Genomic DNA, 21867 nt, shown 5'->3' on the forward strand with positions numbered 1-21867 from the left:
GAACCACACATACGCCTGTAACTACGATCGCTTCACGCCAATTGGCATGGATGCGGTGGCAGTCCTAGGACCGCCTAACGGCGATTGGCGTAAGGTCCTTGGGGCGGAGTTTGCAAGGGATCGTGCGTGCCGATGCGCTCGCGCTGATTGGCTGGCGGGGGGAGGGAGGGCTGGGGAAATAATTATTTTTTTAAAAAGAAGACATTTATAAAAAAATAAAATAAAATAAATATTTATAAAAAATAAATAAAGAACGCTGAGAGCAATCAGACCCCACCAACAGAAAGCTCTGTTGGTGGTGAGAAAAGGGGGGGGGGGGGGGAATCACTTGTGTGCTGAGTTGTGCGGCCCTGCAGTGAGGTCTTAAAGCTGCAGTGGCCCATTTGTTGAAAAATGGCCTGGTTTATCACTGCGGTCTTCAAGTGTTCTCACCATCTCTAATAAGTGGTGAAGAATTTGACTCAGATGATCTGACAAAAGGCGTATTTCCTGAAAGCTACTCATAAAACAAACTTTGTTAAAAGATTATCACATTCACCATGCAAATTCAAACACTGTAATATACAAACAGAAGTGTGGTTATTGTAAGACACATCAAGATACATTAAAGGGAACCTTAACTGTAAAAAAAAAAAAAAAAAAGTTGTACTTACCTGGGGCATCTACCAGCCCCCTGCAGCCATCCTGTGCCCTCGCAGTCACTCATGGCTCCTCTGGTCCCCCGCTGCCAGCTAGTTTCGTTTTTGCTGACTGGGAGTTGGCCGGCCGCAATGCGTACGTTTTTACGTATCCCTGCTAGTGCAGGAAGCTATTGCAGACATCCGTAACGCATAACAATGTACTTGTTGCTGTCTGCAATAGCTTCCTGCACTAGCAGGAATGCGTAAAAACGTACGCATGGCGGCCGGCCAACTGCCAGTCGGCAAAAACAAAACTAGCTGGCAGTGGGGGACCAGAGGAGAGATGAGTGACTGCGAGGGCACAGGATGGCTGCAGGGGGCTGGTAGATGCCCCAGGTAAGTAAAACTCTTTTTTTTCCAGTTAAGGTTCCCTTTAAGTGAAAAAGTGCTAAACAAATAGTGTGTATGCATTTGTACTGTTCAAAAATCAAATGAGAATTTATTTAATTTGTTGTAGCTAGAATTGGAGGCTCCTCATCCACTAACCCCTTTGTCTCCTCCCCAGTGTCTCCACCTCACTACTCTCTAGACCAGTGGTCCTCAAACTAAGGCCCGCGGGCCGAATGCAGCCCCCTGAGGCTTTTTTTCACCGGCCCTCCACATACAAAATGTATTACTTATAGATGCGGCAGCAGTGCTGGCACCACGTTTCCACATGTAAGCCAGCAAGAAGTCATTCACTGGCTTCCAATCCAATTCTGCATTAGGTGACACTGCTGTCCAATTGTATGGCAGGTTGTCACCTGGGTATGCTTCACTGTCTGATGCGCAAAAACATTGTGGTAGCGGTTGGGTGGTTAGAGGTAATATAAAAGCCGTGTGTGCACGTGCGCGTGTGTAGGGGTGGATAATTTGAAGTTCTTGCAATTACTGGGGAAAGGGGGACTTTTGAAAATATGTATTTTGAACACTGATTGCTTTGGGTGTGGGGGATGGTGTTTCAGGCGCTGTTTGCACTACCTAAGTTCAATGTAATGTCTAAAGTATGTTGACCTGGCCCTTGACTAAAAACGTTTGGGAACCCCTGCTCTAGACCCTAAGCTCACAAGGGTAATTTCCTCCCCATAATATTTCCTGTTTGTTATACTTTATCAAATGAACCTGTACCTCCAGTAGTGATAATGTTTCAAACCACACATCAGCTATTTATGTATGTATTGTGTCCTTTTGCTGGATGTCCTAAATGTGCTGTATGTTAAACTATTCATGTATTTATGCTCCCCACTGCTGTCTGTTTTGTACTCTGTGCAGCCATAGAGAAGATGTTGGCACTGTATAATGAATAAGTGCAATTATATGTAATGAGTTAAAATATACGGACGTCTTTTTTTCCAAATGAACGAACAATGTAACTGATTAAATACATGGTCAAATACATCAGTTAATAAAATATGTAATAATTATATGATCATTACAAATTACAATTGCCTACATCATAGTTAAGACAAACCTGACCATAATGTTGCCATACCTGTGGCTTCTTCTACCCTCCCATAACCTTCATGGCTCCTCAGTTCTGGGAGCGGTCTGTGCATATAGGTGGTTACAATTCATCCTGAACCACACATGCACTTAACACTCCCAGCCTTCATGCACAGTCACTTGGAAGCAAAATGGAAGAGGCACACGGACAGGACAAAGCATGCACCATAGCTGAGCCCAGTTGCAGATGTCAAAGACAGGACACAGCTGCACTATGAAGGTTATGCCACTGAAACTGAAGGGCCACCACAATTACAGGGTGAGGAGGGGGGGGGGGGGGGGGGTTGGGGGGAAGGGGAGTGAGTTGGAGGAAGAAGCCACAGTGTAATTTATTTTGTTATTGTGATGATTTGCTCAGCTGCCTGTGCAGGCAGCCAGCCTTTTGACCATTGTGTAGGTTTGCATGCTGCAGAACTCTGGAAAGAACAGCTTCTGTCAGTTTTGCAGCTTGTGCTTGCAGAGGAATTTGCATACGTTGTCATGCAAATTGCCTGGCCACATTCATTGGAGGCATGTACTATAAGTACTATGTCTTTCACACAATGCTTGGCTGTTCATAAGGATTTCGTCCTATGTAACACTCCTGGTGGGGTGTCAGCCTTGCTCTCTGTTTGAACATCAGCTTAGAGTAATTCCGGAATCTGCGCTAGGCAGATTTCCCTAGTGCAGTTAGGATTGTATTATCTGTATTGCCTGTTCTGTCTTGTCTTGCCTGTTGCCATTGTCCTGTCCCTATGGTGGTTGACAGGAAATGGTTCTGATCTCTGTTCTTGGAGTATAGCTGGTGCAGCGGTTGCTACCAGGTATCTCTTCTGTTCTGTCTCCTGGGATCGCACTAGCTACTTTTTGCTAGCGCTGGGGATCCTTCTGTTCTGTCTCCTGGGATCGCGCTAGCTACTTTTCGCTAGCGCTGGGGATCCTTCTGTTCTGTCTCCTGGGATCGCGCTAGCTACTTTTCGCTAGCGCTGGGGATCCTTCTGTTCTGCTACTCTGTACCTGGATCGCGCTAGCCACTTTTCGCTAGTGCTGTGGATCCTATCTCTCGCTTGTCCCTGTTTTCGTGTGTCTGTCTTATCTGCTACGACCGCTTGCTGGAGGCTCGGTGAGGTAACCGTTAAGCAAGCGTTCGCGTCCTCTGTTTCATGTTTGTCTGTCGATGGTTAGTTAGGCGTGCTTGTCTCTATTGTGCTTATCACGTGGAGACCGCGCATAACCGCGTGCACTGTTGCGAATGAGTGCGGTGTTCGCGGTTAGCTAGCATTTGTTGTTTTCCGCATCTTCTCATTGTATTATTTACTGTGCCTTTGCTACCCTCGTATTCTGTCCTGATCTGCCTTGTGTCACGTCTGGCGATCGCACCTCTCGCGATCGCGTTCCTATTTCATACCTGCTGTTGTGTGTGTGCGCGGTCGTGGGGTGGCGACTGGATTGGCGCACACACATACAACCTGTCCCTTTGCTCGTTCTCATTCGCAATCGCCTCTCTTGCGATTGCGTTCTGCGCTTCGTACAATTCCTGTCTGGCATTTGTGGAGGTACAGAGGATTGGTTCCTCTGCACTCCCCAGCGCCATCTGCCGACAGGAATTTCCCTCTACAGGTGCGTAGCACCTTTTGCTGGGTGCCTGCAATTACACGCTTGTGGAGGATTTCCGCCGTGTCAGCGCACGCGTTGTGCGCTGATCACGGAGAAAGTTCCACAATCGTTACAGTATGAACAGCCCAACCCAAAACCCCAGTGTAGACGGAATTTCTGATTTGTACGATTTTGTCGAGTTTGGGTCCTGTGTCTTTAAGAGCTTTAAAAGGCTTAATTCAGAGACCAAGGCGGAATTTCTTTCTGAATGTATGAGGTTTTGCCTGAATCCCACCTTTCAGATTTCTGATCCGTCCACGTCGGCTCTTCTGTTTGCATATGTGCTCTTAAAAGACGATTTGTTCACCTGGGCATATAATCTGTTAAAAATCAATTCTTGGAATAGTAATCTGTATCAGTTGCTTGCAGAGATATTCTCTCACCGGTTTAAACTGCCTGGCTTACCACCTGCTCTGATTGAGTGTGTAGCTGCTGATAAGTCAGCTGATCTTTCCCTTCCATGCAAAACTTTTCAGTATGACAATCAGTTCAATGTGTCTGTTGCCACTTCAGGTTTTAAACAGCAGACATGCAAAGTGGCGAAAAAGAGAAAAACTAAAAGACGCAAGCATCGGAATAAAACACTTCCTATTGATGTTTGTAATGATGATGTTCCGTCTCCGGCTTTTTTGCCCCAATCCAAAGCTTATGTGGATCCTGCTATAGGTAGGATCGCACACTACATTAAAGCAGTTAAAAAATCTGTTCTTTTTCCTGAACTCCAACCCTATGGAGATTATCTGGATACTGGCCTGTTTGAACCCCCATTTGCTTCCTGGGATGTTGGGGCCTTGCTGGAGGAATTCGATTTTGATTGGAAAGCCTTTTGCGATTTTTACATCGCAAAAAGCGAAGATGTCTTGAATGCTTGTCTTGACTCTATGTACCTTCTGATTGATTCCGATGAATGTGACAAGGATGATGTGGATCTGGTGATCTATGTATGGCAAACGATTTTGGATGAGTTGCACACACACCAACCAATTGATTCCAATAAAGAGACATCGTTGTCGGATGATTGTTCCTGCCTTTCTGGGGTAAAGCATGTAAGTCTTGACTTTGTGCAATCTGAAATGAATGAGTGTGCCGCTGTGGTTGATTCCTGTGCGAATCCTGAAGGATTCGCTCCTGACAGTGTGCAGTTTGAATCTGTGCGATCTGATGCCTGTTTCTCGGATGTTCCTGCAGATTGTGATCGGCATGAGTCTGCCGGTTTCCTCAAGGATGTGTGGGATCCTTTGTCATTTAGAAACATATTTTTGAGATCTTCCGTCTGTGACCCTGCTATGGGGAAAAGTTCTCGACTATGCAGCGTCAAAAGTAAATTTAATATGCCTAATAAAGTTTGTCCTGTTGATGTCACTCTTTCTTCTGCAGATGAGTCTCTGTCTCACCCTGTTCACACCTGTAAGGGCCCGTTGCCTGGGGACAGTTGCTCCAGCGTTTCGGTCCTAGATGCCTGGCAGTCTGCTCCGCAGATCGCGGAGGTTTGCGCTATAGAAGCGTCAGTTTCACAACCTAAAGTGAATTTTGATTCGCAGGTTTTGCGTTCTGATTCCTCGGATTCGACATTGTTAGCCGAATCTAAGAGTGAGACAGCGCTTCGGTTTTGCGAATCTGATGCTGAACCCTCTTTGCCTTATTCAGAGACGCTTTCTCTGAACCTGCCCTGTACCATGAATAACAATATGATGTCCAATCACACTGACATTTGTGAGTCCCTTTCTTGCTCTGAGGGAAGTTTTGACTCTCCACCCTGTACTCTGGATGAGTCAACATTGCCTTGTACAATATCTCCTGCCCTGCCCCTAGAGGCTCGTCTAGGTATTGCTGCTATTTTTACTTGTTTTTCTGCAGTTTTGGAGTTACAAGCTAGTTTGACTGCCACACAGAATTCTGGGTACAGTGAGAATGAAGTTAGGGAGTCAGTGTGTGTTCCAGTAAATATACCTGTACATTCCCCTCATGATGATGAGATCCAGTCTCAGGTTATGGTGGAACCATTCCTGGGACATCTGCCCTGTCCACAAAATAAAGTTCCAGTTTTGCCCTGTAACATGGATAGTTCAGAATCCTTCCTAGAAAACTTGAAAAATGATGTTCCTGAGGTCTTGTTTGATGTTCTGGAGGTCTCCGAGTTCCTCCCAAAGGGTGCAGAACTTGTAGGAGATGTCTCCTGTCCCCCAAGTCTTTCTGAGGTGTTGCCCTCTTCCGTAGGCATTGCTGCCTTGCTGGCTACTTTTTCAGCTCTGGTGGAAATTCAGTCATGTGTAGTCAATGATGATATTACAGTCACAGAAATTTCCGAATTTGAATCCGAGTCTTCTTTTGAAAGTCCAGTGCTTGAGACCATTGCTCGTGATGATTCTCTGCCCAGTTCTGGTTTTGGTTTCCTCGTGCCGGACTCTGAGGTTGGCAGTTCCCCGACATGTCCTCAGGTTTCTCCTGTGCTGGTGTACCTCAGTGTGCTCTGTGACCCAGAAAGCCCAAGTGTGCCTCGGTTACCAGCGTACTCCGATGCTTCCTCGGTGGAGACATGCTCTGATTTAGCCTGCCTGCTTGCATGCCCAGAAGTGGTCCCTGAAAGTCTTGATCTTGATGGGTGTCCTCGTAATTCTGAATCCGGAATTGTCATTGGTTCCATGGGGGTTCTTGGTAATTCTCCATGTGAGCCTGGTGATTGTTCTGCCCTCTTGGGATCTCTGTGGAGCTTCAAAAGGTTCTGGGAGATTCCGGGAGAAATTTTGCTTGGTCCCCTGGATAAGATCAACGGTGGCTTTTGTGTTGTAAGGGACACTTCGAACAGGTATTGTGGCAGGTTTGGTATTTTCGGACGCTCCTTGGAAGGTAGTGGGTATTGTCTGGAGGGTGTCGATGGCTTCTTCTCTGGCGTTCACAGTCCTGATGGGTGTTATACTGAGACTGGTGGTACTGATAGGCATGTTTCGGTGGCTTCTGTTTCCGATGAGGTCGGTTTCGTGTGGACTGACTCTGGAATTGGACCTTGTCGGGCTGTCCTGACCTTCATGAGTCTTCAGTTTGAGTCTGTTGCTAATAGCAGTTTTGGGGGTCGTCTGGAATTCGACCCTGGAGGGGGGGGGGGGGGGGTACTGTGATGATTTGCTCAGCTGCCTGTGCAGGCAGCCAGCCTTTTGACCATTGTGTAGGTTTGCATGCTGCAGGACTCTGGAAAGAACAGCTTCTGTCAGTTTTGCAGCTTGTGCTTGCAGAGGAATTTGCATACGTTGTCATGCAAATTGCCTGGCCACATTCATTGGAGGCGTGTACTATAAGTACTATGTCTTTCCCACAATGCTTGGCTGTTCATAAGGATTTCGTCCTATGTAACACTCCTGGTGGGGTGTTAGCCTTGCTCTCTGTTTGAACATCAGCTTAGAGTAATTCCGGAATCTGCGCTAGGCAGATTTCCCTAGTGCAGTTAGGATTGTATTATCTGTATTGCCTGTTCTGTCTTGTCTTGCCTGTTGCCATTGTCCTGTCCCTATGGTGGTTGACAGGAAATGGTTCTGATCTCTGTTCTTGGAGTATAGCTGGTGCAGCGGTTGCTACCAGGTATCGCTTCTGTTCTGTCTCCTGGGATCGCACTAGCTACTTTTCGCTAGCGCTGGGGATCCTTCTGTTCTGTCTCCTGGGATCGCGCTAGCTACTTTTCGCTAGCGCTGGGGATCCTTCTGTTCTGTCTCCTGGGATCGCGCTAGCTACTTTTCGCTAGCGCTGGGGATCCTTCTGTTCTGCTACTCTGTACCTGGATCGCGCTAGCCACTTTTCGCTAGTGCTGTGGATCCTATCTCTCGCTTGTCCCTGTTTTCGTGTGTCTGTCTTATCTGCTACGACCGCTTGCTGGAGGCTCGGTGAGGTAACCGTTAAGCAAGCGTTCGCGTCCTCTGTTTCATGTTTGTCTGTCGATGGTTAGTTAGGCGTGCTTGTCTCTATTGTGCTTATCACGTGGAGACCGCGCATAACCGCGTGCACTGTTGCGAATGAGTGCGGTGTTCGCGGTTAGCTAGCATTTGTTGTTTTCCGCAACTTCTCATTGTATTATTTACTGTGCCTTTGCTACCCTCGTATTCTGTCCTGATCTGCCTTGTGTCACGTCTGGCGATCGCACCTCTCGCGATCGCGTTCCTATTTCATACCTGCTGTTGTGTGTGCGCGGTCGTGGGGTGGCGACTGGATTGGCGCACACACATACAACCTGTCCCTTTGCTCGTTCTCATTCGCAATCGCCTCTCTTGCGATTGCGTTCTGCGCTTCGTACAATTCCTGTCTGGCATTTGTGGAGGTACAGAGGATTGGTTCCTCTGCACTCCCCAGCGCCATCTGCCGACAGGAATTTCCCTCTACAGGTGCGTAGCACCTTTTGCTGGGTGCCTGCAATTACACGCTTGTGGAGGATTTCCGCCGTGTCAGCGCAGGCGTTGTGCGCTGATCACGGAGAAAGTTCCACAATCGTTACAGTTATTCTGTAATTTCCATGGTCATTTCTATCTACTGTACTTATTTTTAATAACTATGCCTCACACCTGACTTGTCAATTTAGCCACATACAGATGTGAAGAAGCAGATTTCTGAATCATGAAATGTATTGTCTAGTGTATTCTGTTGAATAAAGGTTTGTGGCCTAAGCAGTCAATGTTATCTTGTGAGGTAGGTCAATACTAAGGGCCGGTTTCCACTGTGTCAGACTTCCAGACTCTGAACGTATGCAAAATTCACATTAGGATACATAGTTTGGTTGAGAAAAAAAACAAAACATCTGTCCATCAAGTCCAACCAGAATAATAATAAGAATTAACTAATAAATAAATAAGTACACCTTAGGTACCTTTCTGTTCTGCACCCTCACATATCCCAGTTAATGCAGGGGAAGCCAAAAAAAAAAAAGCAAACAAATACCTTACAAGGCTTGGCCAATTAAACTTTTGGGCCAGTTTACACTAGAAGCCATGGCCGAATCGGAAACCTGCTGCGTAGCCGCTATAGCCGGCTATGTGGATTCTGCTGCAAAAAAACTGCAGTGCAGTTCTGGACAGCAAGCCACTAGTTAGATAGGCAGCATTTCCCTGCCTTCATACGCTGCAGATTCTGCCCCGATTTGGGCATAGTGGAAATAGGCCCTAAAGGGGGAAAAAATTCCTTCCCAAATCCAGGTGTCAGTCAGATGAAAAAAAAAAAAACCTGGATCAACTCTGCTGGGAATAACCTAATAATTATAGCCGTGGATGTTCTTCAATGCTAGAAAAACAGCCAAATCTCATTTAAAAGCAGATACAGAATTTGTGGTAAATAATTATACAGTATTTATTTATGCTAAAATATTCCACATTTTAACAACTGTTACTGTAAAGTACGCCTTCCTAAACCTTTTTGTCTCCAAACACAGCTCATTCCCCTTGTCCTTTGTACAAACCAAGGGACAAAATGCTCATCTGCCAAGCTTGAATTGCCCTCTGATGTATTTATCAGGTCGCCCCTTAGCCATCTTTTTTCCAAGCTAAATAAATCCAGTCTAGTCTGTCCAACCTTTCTTGGTAAGTGAAACCTTCCACCCCCTGATTTAGTTGCCCGTCTTTGTACCTTCTAGTATGCCCATGTTTTTCCTATAGTGTGGTTCCCAAAACTGTATGCAATACAGGGTGAGACTGGGACACTAAGGGCCCACTAGATAAGTTTCAGCTTGGGGCTCACACGCTCCCCGATTTGGAGCTCACACATCCATATATTTTGTAAGTTTTGCGCAGATGTCAGTGCTATATAAATACATAATAATTTGGTAGGACTTTAGATTACGGTAGGGAATAGATTGTAAGCGCTTCTGAGGACAGTCCATGACATGACTATGCAGGGGCTGCTTCAAAAATGTTTTTTATGAGGGTGACAGGAGGGCTATGCAGGTGTTGGATTCACTGGCAGGGGAGGCTGACGCGCCGCCGCAAAAAAGGGTGTGGCCATGCACTGGAACATGGGCGTGGTCATGATGGGTCATGGGCAGACCCAAATGTACATGAAATAAGTAGCGGGCGGTGTTATTCACAGGGAGTAGGTCTGCCTAGAAAAACTTAAGATACATTTTAGATAAAATAATCAAGTAATTACATGCCTCATGATAAGAGCTGTGAAGTTGGTAAAAAATAATCCGACTCCAACTCCGACCCTCAGATTATTGAAACCACCGACTCCAACTCCAGGTACCCCAAATTGCTCTGACTCTTTGACTCCTCCTCCACAGCCCTGCTGATTATGATTCATCAAGTAGTCACATGCCGCTAACTAAAAATATACCTCCAGATAAGATAATTAAGCAGACGGTGACTTACAATGAACAAATTAAATAGCCAGGCGCGACAAGATAAATTAATTAAATAGCCAATTGGGCCCTGTATGCATAAACTAAGTAGCCATGTTCCGCAGAAACATAATGCTATACTATCCACTGATTTTATTGTTTTTCTGAATGTATTTATGCACCTTATCACTATGATTAGCACTTTGCACTTTTAATATTTCCCTTGAAAAAGTCTGCAAAAAAAATGACTTTTACTCACCTGGGGCTCCCCTCAGCCCCCTGCAGCTGAACGGTGCCCTCGCCATGTCCCTCCGATGTGCCTGGACTCGCCGGCGGCCACTTCCGGTTTGGCCGTCACCGGCCGATAGGCTGGGAACGCGGCTGATTACCCGCGTTCCCGCCCGCAATAGCATTATAGAGGGCACTATTGCGGCCGGGAACGCGGCTAATCAGCCGCGTTCTCAGCCTGTCGGCCGGTGACGGCCAAACCGGAAGTGGCCGCAGGCGAGTCCTGGTGCATCGTAGGGACACGGCGAGGGCACCGTTCAGCTGCAGGGGGCTGAGGGGAGCCGCAGGTGAGTAAAAGTCATTTTTCTTAGGAGACTTAAGTATCCCTTTAAGGAAGTGAAACATGTCGGGTTATTTGGTGGGGGTTGTGTATTAATTTATTCAGTGACAATGTTAGGAGGCTGCTGAGGGTTTATCCTCATATACATTACCACAGCCCCACATTGTTTTTCTTTTCAGCCACATTGATGGGGCAATACTGAGATCGTTTTCTCATACTTACCAGGTCTTTATATAGCCCCTTATGTCGCTGTATCAGTCTTGAAACTATAGCAGCCAAGATCCATTTTAATATGTATTATTAAAAGTTAATTTTTAGTTCTTAGTATAGGATCATATATGTGTTATTTATCCTAAATCAGGCTTCTGTGTTGTTTATGTGCCCATATATATCAGTATTAGGTAGTCAGTGCTGGCTGGCTGCTTTGCTGGGTGCTGGGCTGGGCGCTGCATGCTTTGCTGGCAATTTGCTAAGTGCTGGGCTGAGGGCATTGCTGGGTCCTGGGACTGGAGCTTTGATGGGTGCTTTGCTAGGCTGTGGCTCTTTGCTGGGTGATTTGTTGGGTGCTGTGCCTTTGATGGGTGTTTACTAGCCTGGGGCTCTTTGCTGGGGGCTTTGCTGGGTTATTTGCTGGGGGCTTTGCTAGGCTGGGGGATTTGCTGGGTGATTTTCTGTGCTGGGGCTTTGCTGGACAATTTTCTGGGGGCTTTGCTGGGCGATTTGCTAGGCTAGGGGCTTTCTGGGACAATTTGCTAGGCTGGGGGCTTTCTGGGGCAATTTGCTAGGCTGGGGGCTTTGTGGGGCCATTTGCTAGGCTGGGGGGCTTGCTAGGCTGGGGGCTTTGTGGGGCGACTTGCTAGGTTGGGGTCTTTGTGAGGTGATTTGCTAGGTTGGGGTCTTTGTGAGGTGATTTGCTAGGCTGGGGGCTTTCTGGGGCAATTTGCTAGGCTGGGGGCTTTGTGGGGCAATTTGCTAGGCTGAGGGCTTTGTGAGGCGATTTGGTAGGCTGGGGGCTTTGTGGGGCAATTTGCAGGGGGCTTTGCTGGGCCCTTTGCTAGGCTGGAGACTTTGTGGGGTGATTTGCTGGGGGCTTTGCAGGGCAATTTGCTAGGCTGGGTGCTTTGTGGGGCGATTTGCTAGGTGGGGTCTTTGTGGGGCAATTTGCTATGCTGGGGGCTTTGCAAGGCTGGGGGCTTTGTGGGGCAATTTGCTATGCTGGGAGCTTTGTGGTGCAATTTGCTGGGGGCTTTGCTGGGCTGGGGGCTTTGTGGGGCGATTTGCTATGCTGGGGGCTTTGTGGGGCGATTTGCTGGGCGATTTGGTAGGCTGGGGGCTTTGTGGGGCAATTTGCAGGGGGCTTTGCTGGGCCCTTTGCTAGGCTGGAGACTTTCTGGGGTGATTTGCTGGGGGCTTTGCAGGGCAATTTGCTAGGCTGGGTGCTTTGTGGGGCGATTTGCTAGGTGGGGTCTTTGTGGGGCAATTTGCTATGCTGGGGGCTTTGCAAGGCTGGGGGCTTTGTGGGGCAATTTGCTATGCTGGGAGCTTTGTGGTGCAATTTGCTGGGGGTTTTGCTGGGCTGGGGGCTTTGTGGGGCGATTTTCTATGCTGGGGGCTTTGTGGGGCGATTTGCTGGGCGATTTGCTAGGCTGGGAGCTTTGTGGGGCGATTTGCAGGGGGCTTTGCTGGGCCCTTTGCTAGGCTGGGGGCTTTGTGGGGCGATTTGCTGGGGGCTTTGCTGGGCGATTTGCTTGGCTGGGGGATTTGTGGGGATATTTTCTAGGCTTGGGCCTTTCCAGGGAGATTTGGTGGGGGCTTTGCTGGGTAATGGTTTTGCTGGGTGGGAGGGCTGGTTGCAGAACTATCTTACCTCAGATTAACAGGGACAGTAGAAGCAGAGCAGAGCCAGGGTGCACACTAACTGCTGCTGGGACCAGTACACTTCACATGCAGGAAGAGACTAATGATGTTAGTTCCACATTTGTTGTGTACCCATCCACGGGTAATGTGCACCCTGGCCCTGCTCTGCCTCTACTGTTCCTGCTGATCTGAGGTCTGGATGATAGGCAGCGGGGACCGGGAGGCAAGCTGCGGGGAGGCCCAGTAAGAGAGCGTCTTTGATTCCATGGCAGCTGGCTCTGGCACCATATTTAAAGCACAAAAAGGCCCACTGGGGATTCTCCCAGTAATCCGCTGACCCAGTCCGAGCCTGAACCCATACTTCAGATGTGGCTGCACAAGTGATCTATACAGAGCAGTATACTAGCATCTTGTGATTTTATTTCCCGTTTTATGCATCCCAGAATTTTATTTGCTTTAGCTGCTACTTGGCATGGAATATAGTTGTTTAACTTGTTATTAACCAGTATTTCCAAGTCTTTCTCTAAGTCTGAGGTTCCCAGCCATTTACAGTGGGATGCGAAAGTTTGGGCAGCCTTGTTAATCGTCATAATTTTCCTGTATAAATCGTTGGTTGTTACAATAAAAAGTGTCAGTTAAATATATCATATAGGAGACACACACAGTGATATTTGAGAAGTGAAATTAAGTTTATTGGATTTACAGAAAGTGTGCAATAATTGTTTAATTAAAATTAGGCAGGTGCATACATTTAGGCACCACAAAAAAAAAAATGAAATCAATATTTAGTAGATCCTCCTTATGCAGAAATTACAGCCTCTAAACGCTTCCCGTAGGTTCCAATAAGAGTCTGGATTCTGGTTGAAGGTATTTATGACCATTCCACTTTACAAAATATTTCTAGTTCATTCAGGTTTGATGGCTTCCAAGCATGGACAGCTCTCTTTAATTCACAACACAAATTTTCAATTATATTCAGTTCTGGGGACTGAGATGGCCATTCCAGAATGTTGTACTTGTTCCTCTGCATGAATTCCTTAGTGGATTTTGAGCAGTGTTTAGGGTTATTGTCTTGTTGAAAGATCCAGCCCTGGATCCAGCCCTCAGCTTTGTCACTGATTCCTGGACATTGGTCTCCAGAATCTGCTGATAATGAGTGGAATCCATGCATCCCTAAACTTTGACAAGATTCCCAGTCCCTGCACTGGCCCCACAGCATGATGGAACCACCACCATATTTGACTGTAGGTAGCAAGTGTTCCTTCATGCATAACGCCCCTTATTCCCAAATAACTCAATTTTAGTTTCATCAGTCCGCAGCACCTTATTCCAAAATTAAGTTGGCTTGTCCAAATGTGCTTTAGCATACCTCAAGCGGCTCTGTTGTGCAGTGGGCGGAGAAAAGGCTTTCTCTGCATTCAGCATCTCCTTGTGTAAAGTGCACCAAATGGTTGAACAATGCACAGTGATTCCATCTGCAGCAAGATGATGTTGTAGGCCTTTGGTGCTGGTCTGTGGGTTGACTCTGACTGTTCTCACCATTCACCGCTTCTGTCTATCCGAGATATTTCTTGGTCTGCCACTTCGTACCTTAACTTGAACTGAGCCTGTGGTCTTCCATTTTCTCAATATGTATCTAACTGTGGAAACAGACAGCTTAAATCTCTGAGACAGCTTTCTGTATCCTTCCCCTAACCATGATAGTGAAAAATCTTTGTCTTTTTGAGAGTTGTTTTGAGACCCCTATATTGCTACTCTTCAGAAAAAAGCAGGAAACGAGCAGGGAAACTTACAATTGACCCCCTTAAATACTCATTCACCTGTGATTCACTTGTGTATGTAGGTCGGGGTCACTGAGCCTACAAAGCCTATTTGAGTTCCAATAATTAGTTCTATAGGTTTTGGAATCAATAAAATGACAAATGCCCAAATTTATGCACCTGACTAATTTTATTCAAACAATTATTGTGCACTTTCTGTAAATCCAATAAACTTAATTTCACTTCTCAAATATCACTGTGTGTGTCTCCTATATGCAGGGGCGTAGCTTGGGGTGGGCGGGGTAGGACACGTGCCCCCGGGCGCTGGGTCCCTAGGGGCACCCTGCCGTGACCTGTGTTTTTTTATTTATTTATTTTCCCCCCAGCGCGCGGGAGCGCACAGAAGAGGGAGAGCTGTGGACACAGCGATGGGAAAGGGGGGAAGTCTTCCCCCCCCCCTTCCCTCACCTTAAGGCTCACCCTCTCTCCCTCTCTCTCCCCCTGCAGATATGAGCAGCGGGCGGCAGAACACTTACTCCATTCGCGCGGAGTAGACAGATCTGTGCTCTGCTAATCTGGTCTAGTCTAGACCAGATCAGTGGAGCACAGATCTGTCTTCTCCGTGCGAATGGAGTAAGTGTTCTGCCGCCTGCAGCTCATATCTGCAGGGGGAGCGAGAGAGAAGGTAAGTCCTAAGGTGAGGGAAGGGGGGGAGACTTCCCCCCTTCCCCATCGCTGTGTCCACAGCTCTCCCTCTTCTCTGCGCTCCCGCTGGGGAAGGGGGGGCACCTGGCTACATATACTGGGCACATATACCCCTGGCTACTTATACTTGGGACATATATACACCTGGCTACTTATACTGGGGTCATATATTCACCTTGCTACTTATACTACTACTTATACAGGGGACACATATACACCTGGCTACTTATACAGGGGACACATATACACATGGCTACTTATACAGGGGACACATATACACATGGCTACTTATACAGTGGACATATATACACCTGGCTACTTATACTGGGCACATATACCCCTGGCTACTTATATTGGGGACATGTATACACCTGGCTACTTATACTGGGCACATATACCCCTGGCTACTTATACTGGGCACATATACCTCTGGCTACTTATACTGGGGACATCTATACACCTGGCTACTTATACTGGGGACATCTATACACCTGGCTACTTATACTGGGGACACATATACACCTAGCTACTTATACTGGGGACATATATACACCTGGCTACTTATACTGGGCACATAGACCCCTGGCTACTTATACTGGGGACATATATACACCTGGCTACCTATAGTGGGCACACATATACACCTGGCTACCTATTCTGGGGACACCTATAGACCTGGTTACCTATACTGGGGGCACCGATTACCTGTATTTTTGGGGAACCGCTGCTGCCAGATTAAGTGTATTTTGGGGAACAGCTGCCAGATTATATGTATGTTGGGGGAACCACTGCTGCCAGATTATGTCTATTTTGGGGGAATCATTGCCAAATTATCTGTATTTTGGAGGAACCTCTGCCAAATGACATGTAGTTTTGGTGAAATGCTGTCAGATTAAATGTATTTTGGGGGAAACACTATGGCAGAGCTCAAACTTCCCTGGCAGACCTTTTACACCACTGCTAAGGTCATGTATATTTGTCCACACCCATTACCACACCCACATTCTGTTGCATGGCCATGCCCCTTTTTAGGAGCGGCAGGTCCCTCCTTACAGGGCGCATTAATAGTCTTTGTCCCCGGGCGCTGAAAGCCCTAGCTACGCCTCTGCCTATATGATATAATTAGCTGACATTTTTTATCATAACAACCAACGATTTATACAGGAAAATCATGACGATTAACAAGGTTGCCCACATTTTTGCAACCCACTGTATCTAATATGTTACTCTACTATTGGCATGTGCAGGCCTGGATTTACATCACAGGAGCCTATAGGCCTAAATGTCCTGGCACCCTAGACTTTGCCCTCCATAAACCTACAAACACCCGCCGAACTGCGCCGCAAGTGTGCTGGATGGCCCAGCTGTCACTTCTCTCTTTGTTCACTTGCTCGTCATAGCTAGCTACATGTGCCCCTTAGTATTAGGCAGCCAGAGCTATCATCAGTATTAACCACTTGAGGACCTAGGGCTTTCTACCCCTTAAGGACCGGCCACTTTTTTTCCATTCAGACCACTGCAGCTTTCACGGTTTATTGCTCGCTCATACAACCTACCACCTAAATGAATTTTGGCTCCTTTTCTTGTCACTAATAAAGCTTTCTTTTAGTGCTATTTGATTGCTCCTGCGATTTTTACTTTTTATTATATTCAGCAAAAAAGACATGAATTTTGGCAAAAAAATTATTTTTTTAACTTTCTGTGCTGACAGTTTTCAAATAAAGTAAAATTTCTGTATACATGCAGCGCGAAAAATGTGGACAAACATGTTTTTGATAAAAAAAAAACCCATTCAGTGTATATTTATTGGTTTGGGTAAAAGTTATAGCGTTTACAAACTATGGTGCAAAAAGTGAATTTTCCCATTTTCAAGCATCTCTGACTTTTCTGACCCTCTGTCATGTCTCATGAGGGGCTAGAATTCCAGGATAGTATAAATACCCCCCAAATGACCCCATTTTGGAAAGAAGACATCCCAAAGTATTCACTGAGAGGCATAGTGAGTTCATAGAAGATATTATTTTTTGTCACAAGTAAGCGGAAAATGACACTTTGTGAAAAAAAAAATAGTTTCCATTTCTTCTAACTTGCGACAAAAAAAAATGAAATCTGCCACGGACTCACCATGCCCCTCTCTGAATACCTTGAAGGGTCTACTTTCCAAAATGGGGTCATTTGTGGGGTGTGTTTACTGTCCTGACATTTTGGGGGGTGCTAAATTGTAAGCACCCCTGTAAAGCCTAAAGGTGCTCATTGGACTTTGGACCCCTTAGCGCAGTTAGGCTGCAAAAAAGTGCCACACATGTGGTATCACCGTACTCAGGAGAAGTAGTATAATGTGTTTTGGGGTGTATTTTTACACATACCCATGCTGGATGGGAGAAATATCTCTGTAAATGACAATTTGTTAATTTTTTTTACACACAATTGTCCATTTACAGAGATCTTTCTCCCACTCAGCATGGGTATGTGTAAAAATACACCACAAAACACATTATACTACTTCTCCTGAGTACGGCGATACCACATGTGTGGCACTTTTTTGCACCCTAACTGCGCTAAAGGGCCCAAAGTCCAATGAGTACCTTTAGAATTTCACAGGTCATTTTGAGAAATTTCGTTTCAAGACTACTCCTCACGGTTTAGGGCCCCTAAAATGCCAGGGCAGTATAGGAACCCCACAAATGACCCCATTTTAGAAAGAAGACACCCCAAGGTATTCCGTTAGGAGTATGGTGAGTTCATAGAAGATTTTTTTTTTGTCAAAAGTTAGCGGAAAATTGATTTTTATTGTTTTTTTTCACAAAGTGTCATTTTCCACTAACTTGTGACAAAAAATAAAATCTTCTATGAACTCACCATACTCCTAACGGAATACCTTGGGGTGTCTTCTTTCTAAAATGGGGTCATTTGTGGGGTTCCTATACTGCCCTGGCATTTTAGGGGCCCTAAACCGTGAGGAGTAGTCTTGAAACGAAATTTCTCAAAATGACCTGTGAAATCCTAAAGGTACTCATTGGACTTTGGGCCCTTTAGCGCAGTTAGGGTGCAAAAAAGTGCCACACATGTGGTATCGCCATACTTGGGAGAAGTAGTACAATGTGTTTTGGGGTGTATTTTTACACATACCCATGCTGGGTGGGAGAAATACCTCTGTAAATGGACAATTGTGTGTAAAAAAATCAAAAGATTGCCATTTACAGAGGTATTTCTCCCACCCAGCATGGGTATGTGTAAAAATACACCCCAAAACACATTATACTACTTCTCCCGAGTACGGCGATACCACATGTGTGGCACTTTTGTGCACCCTAACTGCACTAAGGGGCCCAAAGTCCAATGAGTACCTTTAGGATTTCACAGGTCATTTTTGTTTCAAGACTACTCCTCACGGTTTAGGGCCCCTAAAATGCCAGGGCAGTATAGGAACCCCACTAATGACCCCATTTTAGAAAGAAGACACCCCAAGGTATTCCGTTAGGAGTATGGTGAGTTCATAGAAGTTTTTATTTTTTTGTCACAAGTTAGCGGAAATTGATTTTAATAGTTTTTTTTCACAAAGTGTCATTTTCCGCTAACTTGTGACAAAAAATAAAATCTTCTATGAACTCACCATACTCCGTACGGAATACCTTTGGGTGTCTTCTTTCTAGAATGGGGTCATTTGTGGGGTTCCTATACTGCCCTGGCATTTTAGGGGCCCTAAACCGTGAGGAGTAGTCTTGAAATCAAATGTCGCAAAATGACCTGTGAAATCCTAAAGGTACTCATTGGACTTTGAGCCCCTTAGCGTACTTAGGGTGTAAAAAAGTGCCACACATGTGGTACCGCCGTACTCAGGAGAAGTAGTATAATGCGTTTTGGGGTGTATTTTTACACATACCCATGCTAAGTGGGAGAAATATCTCTGTAAATGACAATTGTTTGATTTTTTTACACACAATTGTCCATTTACATAGAAATTTCTCCCACCCAGCATGGGTATGTGTAAAAATACACCCCAAAACACATTATACTACTTTTCCTGAGTACGGCGGTACCACATGTGTGACACTTTTTTGCAGCCTAGGTGCGCTAAGGGGCCCAACGTCCTATTCACAGATCATTTTGAAGCATTTGTTTTCTAGACTACTCCTTGCGGTTTAGGGCCCCTAAAATGCCAGGGCAGTATAGGAACCCCACAAGTGACCCCATTTTAGAAAGAAGACACCCCAAGGTATTCCGTTAGGTGTATGGCGAGTTCATAGAAGATTTTATTTTTTTGTCACAAGTTAGTGAAAAATGACACTTTGTGAAAAAAACCCAATAAAAATTAATTTCCGCTAACTTTTGACAAAAAATAAAATCTTCTATGAACTCGTCATACACCTAACAGAATACCTTGGTGTGTCTTTTTTTCTAAAATGGGGTCACTTGTGGGGTTCCTATACCGCCCTGGCATTTTACAGGCCCAAAACCGTGAGTAGTCTGGAAACCAAATGTCTCAAAATGACTGTTCAGGGGTATAAGCATCTGCAAATTTTGATGACAGGTGGTCTATGAGGGGGCGAATTTTGTGGAACCGGTCATAAGCAGGGTGGCCTTTTAGATGACAGGTTGTATTGGGCCTGATCTGATGGATAGGAGTGCTAGGGGGGTGACAGGAGGTGATTGATGGGTGTCTCGGGGTGGTTAGAGGGGAAAATAGATGCAATCAATGCACTGGGGAGGTGATCGGAAGGGGGTCTGAGGGGGATCTGAGGGTTTGGCCGAGTGATCAGGAGCCCACACGAGGCAAATTGGGGCCTGATCTGATGGGTAGGTGTGCTAGGGGGTGACAGGAGGTGATTGATGGGTGTCTCAAGGTGTGATTAGAGGGGGGAATAGATGCAAGCAATGCACTGGCGAGGTGATCAGGGCTGGGGTCTGAGGGCATTCTGAGGGTGTGGGCGGGTGATTGAGTGCCCTAGGGGCAGATAGGGGTCTAATCTGATAGGTAGCAGTGACAGGGGGTGATTGATGGGTAATTAGTGGGTGTTTAGGGTAGAGAATAGATGGAAACACTGCGCTTGGGTGGTGATCTGATGTCGGATCTGCGGGCGATCTATTGGTGTGGGTGGGTGATCAGTTTGCCCACAAGGGGCAGGTTAGGGGCTGATTGATGGGTGGCAGTGACAGCGGGTGATTGATGGGTGGCAGTGACAGGGGGTGATTGATGGGTGGCAGTGACAGGGGGTGATTGATGGGTGATTGATAGGTGATTGACAGGTAATCAGTGGGTTATTACAGGGGAGAACAGATGTAAATATTGCACTGGCGAATTGATAAGGGGGGGTCTGAGGGCAATCTGAGCGTGTAGGCGGGCGATTGGGTGCCCGCAAGGAGCAGATTAGGGTCTGATCTGATAGGTAAAAGTGACAGGTGGTGATAGGGGGTGATTGATGGGTAATTAGTGGGTGTTTAGAGGAGAGAATAGATGTAAATAATGGATTTGGGAGGTGATCTGATGTCGGATCTGCGGGCGATCTATTGGTGTGGGTGGGTGATCAGATTGCCCGCAAGGGGCAGGTTAGGGGCTGATTGTTGGGTGGCAGTGACAGGGGGTGATTGATGGGTGATAGGTGATTGGCAGGTGATTGACAGGTGATCAGTGGGTTATTACAGGGAAGAACAGATGTAATTAATGCACTGGTGAATTGATAAGGGGGGGTCAGAGGGCAATCTGAGCGTGTAGGCGGGTGATTGGGTGCCCGCAAGGGGCAGATTAGGGTCTGATCTGATAGGTAAAAGTGACAGGTGGTGATAGGGGGTGATTGATGGGTGATTGATGGGTAATTAGTGGGTGTTTAAAGGAGAGAATAGATGTAAACAATGGATTTGGGAGGTGATCTGATGTCGGATCTGCGGGCGATCTATTGGTGTGGGGGGGTGATCAGATTGCCCGCAAGGGGCAGGTTAGGGGCTGGCTGATGGGTGGCAGTGACAGGGGGTGATTGATTGGGTGATTGACAGGTGATTGACAGGTGATTGACAGGTGATCAGAGGGATAGATGCATACAGTAAACAGGGGGGGGGTCTGGGGAGAATCTGAAGGGTGGGGGGTGATCAGGAGGGGGCAGGGAGCAGGGTGGGGGATAAAAAAAAAATAGCGTTGACAGATAGTGACAGGGAGTGATTGATGGGTGATTAGGGGGGTGATTGGGTGCAAACAGGGGTCTGGGGGGTGGGCAGGGGGGGGGTCTGATGGGTGCTGTGGGCGATCTGGGGCAGGGGGGGGAGAAATCAGTGTGCTTTGGTGCAGACTAGGGTGGTTGCAGCCTGCCCTGGTGGTACCTCGGACACTGGGACCACCAGGGCAGGAGGCAGCCTGTATAATACACTTTGTAAACATTACAAAGTGTATTATACACTTTGTATGCGGCGATCGCGGGGTTAACATCCCGCCGGCGCTTCCGTATAGCCGGCGGGATGTTGCGGCGGGTGAGCGGCGCCAGGCGGAGGCGGAGGATCGCGTCACGGATGACGCGATCGCTCCGCCCATGCCCATACAAGGACCGCCGCCAATTGTCAATACGGCGGTCCTTGCGGCGTCCACTTCCCGGCCGCCAATTGTATATACGGCGGTCGGGAAGTGGTTAAGTAGCTAGAGGTGCCCCCAAGTATTATGTAGAGGTGCCCCAACTAAAGGGAAATAAGATCAGTGGAATGCCGAGACCCCAGTGAGTAACCTCTCATTTACACTCCACTTGGGACTCTGCATAGGTAAGGTGAAGGCAGTGGGGAGGTGCTCAGGGAGGGGAGTGAACTGCCTTTACATTATCAGTCACCTGTAGGCACCATTCAGTGCCTTATGGTAAATCCAGCCCTGGGCATGTGCAAGGTGCATGGTCTTAC

At 46.8% G+C, this 21867-nt stretch overlaps 1 protein-coding gene across 1 annotated transcript in view; it reads left to right on the forward strand.

The window, feature by feature from the left end:
* PANX3 (pannexin 3) overlaps nucleotides 1-21867 on the forward strand; it is an 83838-nt gene that overhangs the window by 37927 nt on the left and 24044 nt on the right. The gene's annotated exons all lie outside the window — the stretch shown is intronic.

Source organism: Hyperolius riggenbachi, chromosome 6 (genome assembly GCF_040937935.1).
Source record: "Hyperolius riggenbachi isolate aHypRig1 chromosome 6, aHypRig1.pri, whole genome shotgun sequence".
In the NCBI taxonomy this organism is placed as follows: Eukaryota; Metazoa; Chordata; class Amphibia; order Anura; family Hyperoliidae; genus Hyperolius; species Hyperolius riggenbachi.